Source organism: Pongo pygmaeus, chromosome 13 (assembly GCF_028885625.2).
Source record: "Pongo pygmaeus isolate AG05252 chromosome 13, NHGRI_mPonPyg2-v2.0_pri, whole genome shotgun sequence".
Classification (NCBI taxonomy): Eukaryota; Metazoa; Chordata; class Mammalia; order Primates; family Hominidae; genus Pongo; species Pongo pygmaeus.
In genome coordinates this window covers 91,764,385-91,776,158 of record NC_072386.2, presented here as the reverse complement: position 1 = coordinate 91,776,158, position 11,774 = coordinate 91,764,385, and the positions used below count along the sequence as shown (strand labels likewise).

Sequence of the window (11,774 nt, the reverse complement as noted above, 5' to 3'; positions counted from 1 at the left end):
TTGTGTGTTGTAAATTTTTTAAGTGAAATTTGCTTGTGTTCTGCCTTGCCATTTCTTTCCAGTAAGTATAATTTTGAAAAAATTAGAATATGTGCCAAATATTGAGTGCTGTGACTATTCCTCATAAGAGATGTGCCAGATTCTATGTCTAATTGCATATTCTCTTCAGAGGAGATGATGCTTATTTTAGACCTTTTTCTCTATAACTTTTAAAAAGTGGTGCTGAGTATTCACTAGAGTGGCAAGTCTTTGTGCTTTAATGCACTTAATTTGTGGAAATTACTTAAATAGCAGGTTATCAGATGGTTCTGAATGACAAAGGTGTTAAATTCGGGATTTTTTTTTCAAGCTTTAGATATGGCTGGAGAGTATTGAGACAGAAGGAATATCTTATATTGTTTTGACTGCTGACAATTCCTAAAGAAAAGTGATAGAAGGGTTTTTAACAAAAGAAATTGCATTTATTCTCTTTCCCAGGGTTACTCCTTTGAAGAGGGCAAAATTCAGTTGGGAATATAAATTCTAGAATCTTCATTAAGAAAATTAGTTAACAGTATAGACATGCCCTACAAATATCATCCACAGGCACTTCATTCAAGAACTTCAGGTGTCAGAGTGCCTGGAGCTCTGGAGCTTAGACATTACAGTTGATTCCTTGGGGACTGGTTCCAGGACACCGGCTTGGATACCAGAGTCCACAGATGCCCAAGCCCCTTTTATAAAATGATTTAGTATTTGCATATTATGTATGCACATCCTCCCATATACTTTAAATCATCTTTAGATTACTTATACTGAATAGGATGTAAATAGTATTTACAATTGTGAATACAATGTAAATAGTTATGTAAATATGTAAATGTTAAATTTATGTAAATATGTAGCTATGTAAATAGCTATAAAATAATATTTACAATTGTGAATACTATGTAAATAGTTGTGAACGTAACTATTGTGAATACTATGTTATATGTTATAGTTGTGAATGTAAATAGTATTCACAATTGTGAATACAATGTAAATAGCTTTGACAATTGTGAATACAATGTAAATAGCTTTGACAATTGTGAATACAATGTAAATAGCTATGTAAATAGTTGTTATGCTGATTAGGGAATAATGAGAAGGAAAAGAAGTATACATATTCAGTACAGATGCAGTCATCTTTTTTTCCCCCCCGAACATTTTTGATCCACAATTGGTCAAATCCACAGATGGGGAACACACAGTCTTGGTAAATTTAGCCGACAAGGAGGGTAAACATCCCATCAGGGAAGGTAAACTGCACATCCATCAGTACCTCTAGAGGGCATCACTGGTTTATAGTTCAATACAGTGACTATATCAGAATAATGGCCTCTAGTTTTCCTGAAAGATTAAATTAGGCTTGCTGTTGTTTAATGAGATAATCAAACATATGATGTAATTTTAAAGGGTTTACGTACAGAAGGCCTGCTGTATGTCCTTCTGCTTCTGCTGTGTAAAAGATTCAGCATGGAATCATTGGAATTTTATGTACAGAATTTCATTATCTCATTTTCTATACAATTTTCCCTTCTGCTCCAGAGACACAGAAAAACAAAGGGCAAGATGGAAATAAGGGATGAGAAGGTCTATGTGGAAAACAGTTACAACTGGAGTGGTAACTGCAAAAACCAAGCAGCTTCATGTGATTGTTAGGACAGAAGAAATTTCTCCTTTGTAGCCTAGAGCAATATTCTCAAAATTTAACGTGCATGTTAATCATTTGGGGATCTTTTATTCATTTTTTCATGTGGGGATCTTTTAAAAATGCAAATTTTGATTTGGTAAGTCTGGAGTAGGTCCTGAGCTTCTGCATGCTTCAAAAGCTGATTATGTTTTGAGAACATGGATCTAGATGCTAGTATTGAGGTGGGAGACAAGTACTGCCACCTGAAACAACAGTCTTGGTAAATTTAGCCAACAAGGAGGGTAAACACATCCCAAAAGGGAAGGTAAACTGTACGTCCATCAGTACCACTAGAGGGCATCACTGGTTTATAGTTCAATACAGTGAATATATCAGAATAATGGCCTTTAGTTTTCCTGAAATATTAAATTAGGCTTGCTAACTTGTTTAATGAGATAATCAAACATATGATGTAATTTTAAAGGGTTTACATTTTTAAAAATTTAACGATTGCTACATAAAAAGGGTATCAGTTAACTAATTTTACTTAGATGGAACTTCTGTAAGCTTAGTAGGTATGCTTAAATAAAGCCTGCTGATAAAATAGGGATTCAGACTCAATAGAATGGTTTTACATATGTAATATATGTTTTAAACAGCATAAAATAGACGCCTCCCTCCTTTCTTAACGTGTCATTTTTCTGATTACAAAAGTAGCACATTCTTTTTAGAAAATTGGGAAAGAAAAAAGCAAAAACAAGAATGAAAAAACAAAACTATCTTGCCGCTCATAATTACTTAACATTTTGGTATATTTCCAAATGAAAACAGTTATTTTCCTGTATTTTACAATTACTATGGCATCATGCTCCCCTTCACATTATAAGCATTTCCCCATATTTTTAAAGACAAGAATAACAAATTTGATTAATAGCATATTATTGTATAATTAGATGTCATGCAATTATTTAACCAATATTCGACTGGATATTTAAATTGTTCCCAGTGTTTTGCTTTTCTGTTCTTTTTAATCCTGCTTTTCTAGTTCTTAGAGAATTGGTCTGCCATAAATCTTTCTACTCAGAAGTAGAAGATACTGTACTGTAAATTTCTTGACCCTAAACCTAAGAATGAACAATTTGTTCCTACTTCTTTGATTCATAATCCCATTAGCATGTATTCTGTGAATCCTAAAACACAAAGTGACAAGGACCTTGAAATTTTCACTAGGTTGTTTCACAGTGCAAAAATCCTAAAGCTTTTACTTGAAAGGTTTCCAAATTTAAAAATAGTCTGTAACCTCTGATCCTATAGAATTCCAAAGTTAATCTTAGCTGTACAGTAACAGACTGGAGCAATCATCAAAGTTTTGCTTTCCATCATGAAATACCAAATTCAAAATATGTAACACTGATGTAACAATAATCATATACTGTCCATATTCAAATTTCACCAATGTCCTAGTAAAGACCTTTATAGCAATTTCACTTCCAATCCAGGATCCAATCCTGGTTTATTGAGTTGGTCATTAATTATTATGTTTCTTGGTCTCATTTATTCTTCAGTAAATTTTTTCAAGTAATTGATTTCATGTAACTTACCAAATTAGTTAGCATAAAATTGTTCATACTATTCCCTAATTAATGTGAGTTGGATCTATAATAATAGGCCCACTTTCATTTTGAGTTATTTGTTATTTGTGTCCTATCTTGTTTTTATTTAATCAATCTAGGTTGTAGCTTATCAATTTTTTAGCTTTGGCTTCATTTTATAATTTTAAAAATTATATTATTATTCCTTTATCATTCAGTTTGAAATATTTCCTAATTTCCAGTGTGATTTCTTTTTGACTCATGACATTATAAATGTTTGATTTTCAAATATTTGGGAGTTTTCTAGATGGCTTAATGTTATTAATTTCTAATTTCATTGAGAATATATGATTTCAGTATTTTTACATGTATTGAGATTTTATGGCCTAACTTATGGCCTATCTTGTTGAACATGCTGTGTACATTTGAAGTTGTTGAGGTGATTAGGGTAAGGTCATTATAGTGTTCAAATCTATGCCTTTACTGATTTTTTTCAAGTTTTCTACCAGTTGTTAAAAGGGATTTAAACACCTTCACTCATGGTTATGGAATTGTTTTTTTTCCTATTTCTCCCTTTAATTCTGTCAATTTTTGCCCCATAAATCTTGAAATCTATTATTCAGATTTATGATTTTTATGATCTTGTCATATAGATACACATATATATTTTATAATCTTAGTCATTACTACTTTAGGTTTCTTAGGCTTACTGTTGCATGGTATGTGTTGCGGGAAGTCAGGGACCCCAAATGGAGGGACCGGCTGGAGCCGCGGCAGAGGAACATGAATTGTGGAGATTTCATTTTAATATGGACATATATCAGTTCCCAAAACTAATACTTTTATAATTTCTTACACCTGTCTTTACTGCAATCTCTGAACATAAATTGTGAAGATTTCATGGACATTTATCACTTCCCAAATAATACTCTTATAATTTCTTACGCCTGTCTTATTTTAATCTCTTAATCCTCTTATCTTCGTAAGCTGAGGATGTACGTCACCTCAGGACCACTGTAATTGTATCTGACTGTACAAATTGATTGCAAAACGTGTGTTTGAACAATATGAAATCAGTGCACTTTGAAAAAGAAAGAATAACCACGATTTTAGGGAACAAGGGAAGACAACCACAAGGTCTGACTGCCTGTGGGGTCGGGCAGAATAGAGCCATATTTTTCTTCTTGCAGAGAGCTTATAAATGGACGTGTAAGTAGGAGAGATATTGCTAAATTCTTCTCCTAGCAAGGAATATTAAATATTAAGACCCTAGGAAAAGAATTGCATTCCCAGGGGGAGGTCTATAAACGGCCACTCTGAGAGTGTCTGTCTTACGCAGTTGAGATAAGGACTGAAATACACCCTGGTCTCCTGCGGTACCCTCAGGCTTATATCTAGGATGGGGAAAAAATCCTGCTGTGGTAAATTTGAGGTCAGACCGGTTCTCTGCTCTTGAACCCTGTTTTCTTTTGTTTAAGATGTTTATCAAGACAATACACAGCTGAACATAGACCCTCATCAGTAATTCTAAGTTTGCCCTTTGCCTTGTGAGCTTTGCTTTGCCCTTGCCTTGTGATCTTTATTGGCCTCAGAAGCATGTGATCTTGTTCTCCCTTTTGCCCTTTGAAGCATGTGATCTTTGTGACCTACTCCCTGTTCGTACACCCCCTCCCCTTTTGAAATCCTTAATAAAAACTTGCGGGTTTTGTGGCTCGGGGCATCACGGTCCTGCTGATACGTGACGTCACCCCCGGAGGCCCAGCTGTAAATTCCTCTCTTTGTACTCTTTCTCTTTATTTATCAGACCGGCCGACACATAGGGAAAATAGAACCTACGTTGAAATATTGGGGGCAGGTTCTCCTGATAGGTATGTGTTTTTTTCATTTACTTGCATTCTGTTAATGTAAACTACATTAATAATTTTTCACCACAATCCAGACTCTCAGTAATCCTTTCCTTGCTTTTGTTTAAAGATTTACTCCAAAAGTGTGGCCTATAGTTTTAGTTCAGCAAATACAAATTTGAAAGATTTATTTATGTGTATTTATGACTAGTTTCTAATGACATTATGTTTATAAGATTCATCCAGGTTATTGCATGTAGTTGTAATTCATTTATTTTTATTCTCTAGAAGAATTGCTGGGTCAAAAGTTATTCGTATTGTCACATTTATTAGACAATGTCCAATTGCTTTCCAAAGTGGTGGTACCAATTCATATTCCCTTAGTAGGGCTTGAGTCTGAGTGATTCACTTCCTAACTAACTCTTATTTTTGGAATTTTTAATTTTTGCCATCCTTATAGGTATGAAATACACACCATGATTTTAATTTGCATTTCTTTGATAATAAATAAGATTAAGCCTTTTCCCATATGCTTATGATTGTGTCCTATTGTCTGTTAAGTACCTGTTTAAGACTTTTTCTCATATTCACCTGAGATTTTTAGACATTACTTTTTTAGGAATATTTTATGTATCCCAGTTAATAATTCTTAATCACTTGTATCTGTAGCATAAGTCTTGCAAGGTAGTAGCTTAATAGTTTTCAAGTTTTTTATGGAGTATTTGGCTGATCAGACCCTTAAAATTAAGTTGAATTTACCAATAGTTTCCTTTAAGTTTGCACTTTTTAAATGCTCTGTCACCTCAAAAAAGATCCAGTACTTTTATGGAGATAGTCCTTTTATTGTCATGTAAAATCCTACTAACACTCCGTTCTGTAGCTATTTCAAGAAACCGTGTGAATTAGTTGAGGAGAATTAGTAGGAGATTTGGTGCTCCCCAAATTCTGAAAGTGGGGCTTGAGCATTTTATTACTCATTACTGTGATCACATTTGTAGTTTTCATCTTTTGTTGTCTTGGGAAAGAAAGCATTTGCAAATGCAGAGCCCTTCAGAAGTTACCTTGAGTATTTTATTGCAGAAGAAAAATATGCCCTAATGGTGCCAATAGGGGTCAAACAACTTCTATAAAGAAAATTATTAAAATAATGTGAGTAAAATGTAGTGGCAATCCCTAAGAGGGAGGGATTTAGAGAGAACAGAAAATGAAGAGGGAAAATAGCGATACATTTATTGGGTTCAATAACTGTTAAAAATTAATAGGAATCTAGAGCAAGAGGTATGTGGTAACCTAGCACTTAAGTTAGCTCTGTTATACTTCCAAAGGCATATTTGAGGTTTTGGCCTTCTAGGCAACTTTTGGTAGGGTGTCTGTCATTTTCCCTTTACTGCTGGAAAAGAAGGCTCAAGAGGAAAAATCCAGGTACTTTGTATTTTAATCAGGACTATTTCTTTTGGGCCGATTGGAAATAAGTTAAAATCTCTGCTCTTGAATTAAATCAGTTAGTTTGTTTACTTCAGTGCTTGGAATTTTAGCAGTTCATGAGGACAAATAGTCTTTTTGCTCATTTCATAATCTCAGCTGTAGAGTTGCCCACAGTGCTCAGATAAGTATGTCTTTTCATTTTGATTTGCTTAGAAAGGATGTCAGTAGGGACTTGCTATTATGACGATATTGAGCTGGTATTTATATTTCCGAGGAAAACGAAAGGCTATCAGAAGTCATTTGTTAAAATTTCTTTATTCTGTCTTCCCCATCCCCATCAATATTTCTCCCTCTTTTAAAAGACTATTGCCTAGAATTTTATAGAATAAGCCCTCCTATTCTGGGAAACTGTGTTGTGGTCCTACTTATATTTTGTTTGAAGGGTAATTTTCTTTTAATGTAAGACTAATGCCATGTTAGAATTAGATTCTGTGAAAATATTTCTTGAAGCTTTGAATATATGTTATACCTATTTATGCAATTCAGGAATGCTTTCTGGTAGTGAAATGTAATGTTAAAAAATACCAAAAAAAGCAAGTATAAGTTAAGGAAAGTTAATGACTTTCTAATTGACTTATTTCTGTTTGGGCACGCTGGTTGATGCATGTGATATTTGAATAGAAATAAATGTAATGGATAATATTGTTAGATTCTGTGAAAATATTTCTTGAAGCTTTGAATATATGTTATACCTATTTATGCAATTCAGGAATGCTTTCTGGTAGTGAAATGTAATGTTAAAAAATACCAAAAAAAGCAAGTATAAGTTAAGGAAAGTTAATGACTTTCTAATTGACTTATTTCTGTTTGGGCACGCTGGTTGATGCATGTGATATTTGAATAGAAATAAATGTAATGGATAATATTGTTAGGGGTGGCGAATATCTGAGTTACTGGTGGCAAATCTGTATGGGTCTGCAGCAATCTCATTTCTTGCCTCCTCAAAAGAAAGAATTCAACTGAGGGGCATAAGGCAGTAAAAGAGACCGAGGCAAGTTTCAGAGCAGGAGCAGAAGTTTATTAAAAAGCTTTAGAACAGGAAAGAAAGGAAAACACACTTGGAAGAGACCCAAGCAGGTATCTTGGAGGTCAAGTGCCTCGTTTAACCTTGAACCTAGGATTTTATATGCTGGCCTACTTCTGGCATCTTGCACCCCTTTCCCTTCATCCTTCCCTTAAGGGTTATGGGGAGCCACCCACATGCATGGTGCCCTGCTTGTGCTTGGGATGTGGGCATGCACAGTATGTTTACTGGAGTTTTATGCATGCTTATCTGAGGCTTTCTTTCAAATTCTGGTGGAATGCCCCTGGAAGGTCATACTCTGCCATTTTGACTCTTAATGCACATGTTTGAGCTCAGTCGCCCAATTCCTGAAAGCTGCCAGTTATCAATTTCAGGTGTTTTTATCTGTTGAGAAACTGCCTCTCCCTGGTGCTGGCTGTGACGAATTGTTATTTTAGAGAAGCAGAGTGACCATCACCTGATAGTCACCTGACATTCTGGTGGGTGGTGGCAACCCTCTCCTGCCCCACTCATGCATGACTAGCTACCTACTGTAACAATGTGTAGAAGAAATACTATAGCTTAAGCTTATTTAGAGTAGGAACTGCATCTTATCTGTCAGTGACTATGACATGTAGACTCTTGATAAATTCTTTTTGAAGTACTAATCAATTTGACTAAGAGTTGGAAATGTAGATTCCATTTCTGACTCTCACGTATTTCTGTATGATCTTAAGTACTCAATTTCTTGATTACAAGAAAACAAATGAAATATGGTGCTTGGAAGCTATAGTATCACTTATTTTTAAGCTTCTCAGGAAACAGATTCAATGTTTACTCACCACTGAATTATTATTCTCAGGACTTCTCTCTCTGTAGGCTCATTCTTGTCAGCATGTATTTATGTCTGTGTCTGTCTCATCTCTCATCTATATATACACATATATATGCAACACAAACACTGTTGCATATATTTTCTTTTACTTTCAATCTGTCTTTTTTTGACAATGTGTTTCTGAAAAATAACCACTTGCTTTTTCAATTAGTTTGACAATCTGTCTTCTTTTTTATTTTTATATATACATTTATTTTAGAGATAGGATTTCAGCTCTTTCACCCAGGGTGGAGTCAGCTCTTTCACCCAGTGGCATGATCACAGCTCACTGCATCCTTGACCTCTTGGGCTCAAGCAATTCTTCTGCCTCAGCCTCTCAAGCAGCTGGGACTACAAGTTTGCCCCACCACACCCAGCTAATTTTTACTTTTTTTTTGTAGAGATGGGATCTCACTATGCTGCCCAGGCTGGTCTCAACCTCCTGGGATCAACTGGTCCTCACACCTCAGCCTCCCAAAGTGCTAGGATTACAGGCATGAGTCACCATGCCTGGCCTGTGTCTTCTAATTGGAGTGTTTGATCTGTTTATATTTAACGTAATTATTGATATGTGTGGATTTAAAACTCCCATTTCCATTCATCCCATTTATTATTTGCTCCTTTATTCCTCCTTTCCTCTTGTGGCAGATTGCATTTCCCAAAAATGTATACACAAATACACATACAAGTACACACACATGGCCAGGTGTGGTGGCTCATGCCTGTAATCCCAGCACTTTGGGAGGCCGAGGCAGGCAGATCATTTGAGGTCAGGAGTTCGAGACCAGCCTGACCAACATGCTGAAACCCCATCTCTACTAAAAAAACACACAAAAAAATTAGCCAGCCATGGTGGTGGGTGCCTGTAATCCCAGCTACTCGGGAGGCTGAGGCAGGAGAATCACTTGAACTGGGAAGTGGAGGTTGCAGTGAGCCAAGATTGCACCACTGCAATCCAGCCTGGGCAACAGAGCAAGACTCCATCTTAAAAAATAAAAAGCAAATACACATGCTCATTTCATCCACTTAAAAAAAATTTACAATGTGATTGACATTTCTCCTACTTATGTTAATAGGTATCAGTGTTTTCTCCACTTGAATTTTGATGGGAGCTTGTGACTGCTATTAAATGGCAGAGATTATGCTATGTGATTTCCAATGCTAGGATATAAAAAGGATACAGCTTCTACCTAGCTTTTTCTCTCTTGTGTTGCTTGCCTTTCCAACCCAGCCACCATGCTGTGAGTAAGCTTGCTCTGTGGTAAGTGAGCAGGTCTATGCAAACCTACCCCCAAAGGCCAAGGGAGCTGAGACACTGAATAAAGAGAGTGACAAAACAGTTTCTCAGAGAGAAACATTTAATAGGGGCTTACAAACAGAAGCTGTATCTCAGGCGGCTGTGAGACAAAGGATCGCCTCACTGTTACTCCCCAGACCCAGGGTTGATATACCATAGGGAAAGGATATACATGCTTCAGCAGGAATATGTAGGAATTTGTCTAAGGGTAGGATTTATGGTAGGTGCTCTTATACAAGAGATAGTAGATAAGGCAGAAATCTTAAAGGCATTCCTAGAAGTGGGGTTAATCAGATGTCAACATGGCAGATTAGAATCCAAGATGGAGTTGCTGTAACCTCCACATTCCAGCTTTCTAATTGGTCTCTTAGAATCTCACACACTGTCCTCTTCTTCAGTGGTCCTTGAGTTTAGAGGAAGGGTGCTTGATATTGTATAGCTTTTGTAGCAGTGCACTGGCAATGGGAAACAGATCAGGCCCAGCGGGATTTCAGATGAGAAAAAACGCATAGGCTTTCTTGAATCATCTCTAGTCTTTGGAGTACCATGATTTTGATTTTCTCGGATGAAGTAAAACGATGAGAGATAAATAACATTAATATGCGCACAAGGGACTACAATCAAAAAGAGAATGTGTATGCCAGAACAAAAAAAACAAAAAACCTATTCCATTAGGGAGTCAACTAAAAACAACATGAAGAAAATTAAAACAGGGTTTGTCTTTAGAGACTTCTTGTAGCCAGAAAATAATTTAGGATTTAGTCCAAATTGTAGGCAAGTAATAAAAACAATGGTTAAGACTAAAATCTAATCATGGGTGTACAGTAGTTTTCTTCTGAAACAATTTTTTTCTAAGTTTCTCTATTTCTACCAAGGATAAATTATTGTAGGACCAATTTATTTACAAAATGAATTTTAGTCTCATTATACTTGACCTGATTATTTGCATAAAGTGCAGCAAGAATAGCTATTGGCCATATAGGTTCTTTTAAAATTGGCTTTTTTGGAACTTTTAAATAAAGAATCTCAGATATTTTAAAGTCTTGAGGCTAACAAAGCCAGGGATTTGCCATCAGGCTGCAATAGCTGTATAAATTGGGTGAATTCTTCTAAAGATTTCCAAATAACTAGAGGTTCCTGGGCGTGTCAAAACGTGACATTCGCTGGGCGCAGTGGCTCACGCCTGCAATCCCAGCACTTTGGGAGGCTGAGGCGGGCGGATCACCTGAGGTCAGGAGTTGGAGACCTCCTAACAATGGTATTTCTGGTTTTAGATCCTTGAGGAATCGCCATACTGTCTTCTACAATGGTTGAAGTATTTTACACTCCCAGCAACAGTGTACAACTGTTCCTGTTTCTCCACATCCTCTCCAGAATCTGTTGTTTCTTGACTTTTTAATGATCACCATTCTAACTGGCATGAGATATTATCTCATTGTGGTTTTGATTTGCATTTCTCTAATGACCAGTGATGATGAGCTTTTTTTTAATATGTTTGTTGGCTGCATAAATGTCTTCTTTTGAGAAGTGTGTTTATATCCTTCACCCACTTTTTGATGAGGCAGTTTGTTTTTTTCTTGTAAATTTGTTTAAGTTCCTTGTAGATTCTGGATGTTAGCCCTTTGTCAGATGGATAGATCGCAAACATTTTCTTTCATTCTGTAGGTTGCCTGTTCACTCTGATGATAGTTTCTTTTGCTGAGCAGAAGCTCTTTAGTTTAATTAGATCCCATTGGTCAATTTTGGCTTCTGCTGAAATTGCTTTTGGTGTTTTAGTCATGAAGTCTTTGCCTATGCCTATGTCCTGAATGGTATTGCTTAGGTTTTCTTCTAGGGTTTTTATGGTTTTAGGTTTTACATTTAAGTCTTTAATCCATCTTGAGTTAATTTTTGTATAAGGTGTAAGGAAGAGGTCTAGTTTCCATTTTCTGCATATGGCTAGCCAGTTTTCCCAGGACCATTTATTAAATAGGGAATCCTTTCTCTGTTGCTTGCTTTTGTCAGGTTTGTCAAAGATCAGATGGTTGT

At 35.9% G+C, this 11,774-nt stretch overlaps 1 protein-coding gene across 2 annotated transcripts in view; it reads left to right on the top strand.

Annotated features, from left to right (window-relative positions):
• The first annotated feature begins 3,267 nt into the window (after positions 1-3,267).
• Positions 3,268-11,774, top strand: part of BAAT (bile acid-CoA:amino acid N-acyltransferase) — a 27,627-nt gene continuing 19,120 nt past the window's right edge. The window contains exon 1 of one of the 2 annotated variants that reach the window (XM_054501898.2): positions 3,268-5,111. The gene's annotated coding sequence lies outside the window, so the exon portion shown is untranslated. The other variant, XM_054501899.2, reaches the window with a different exon arrangement.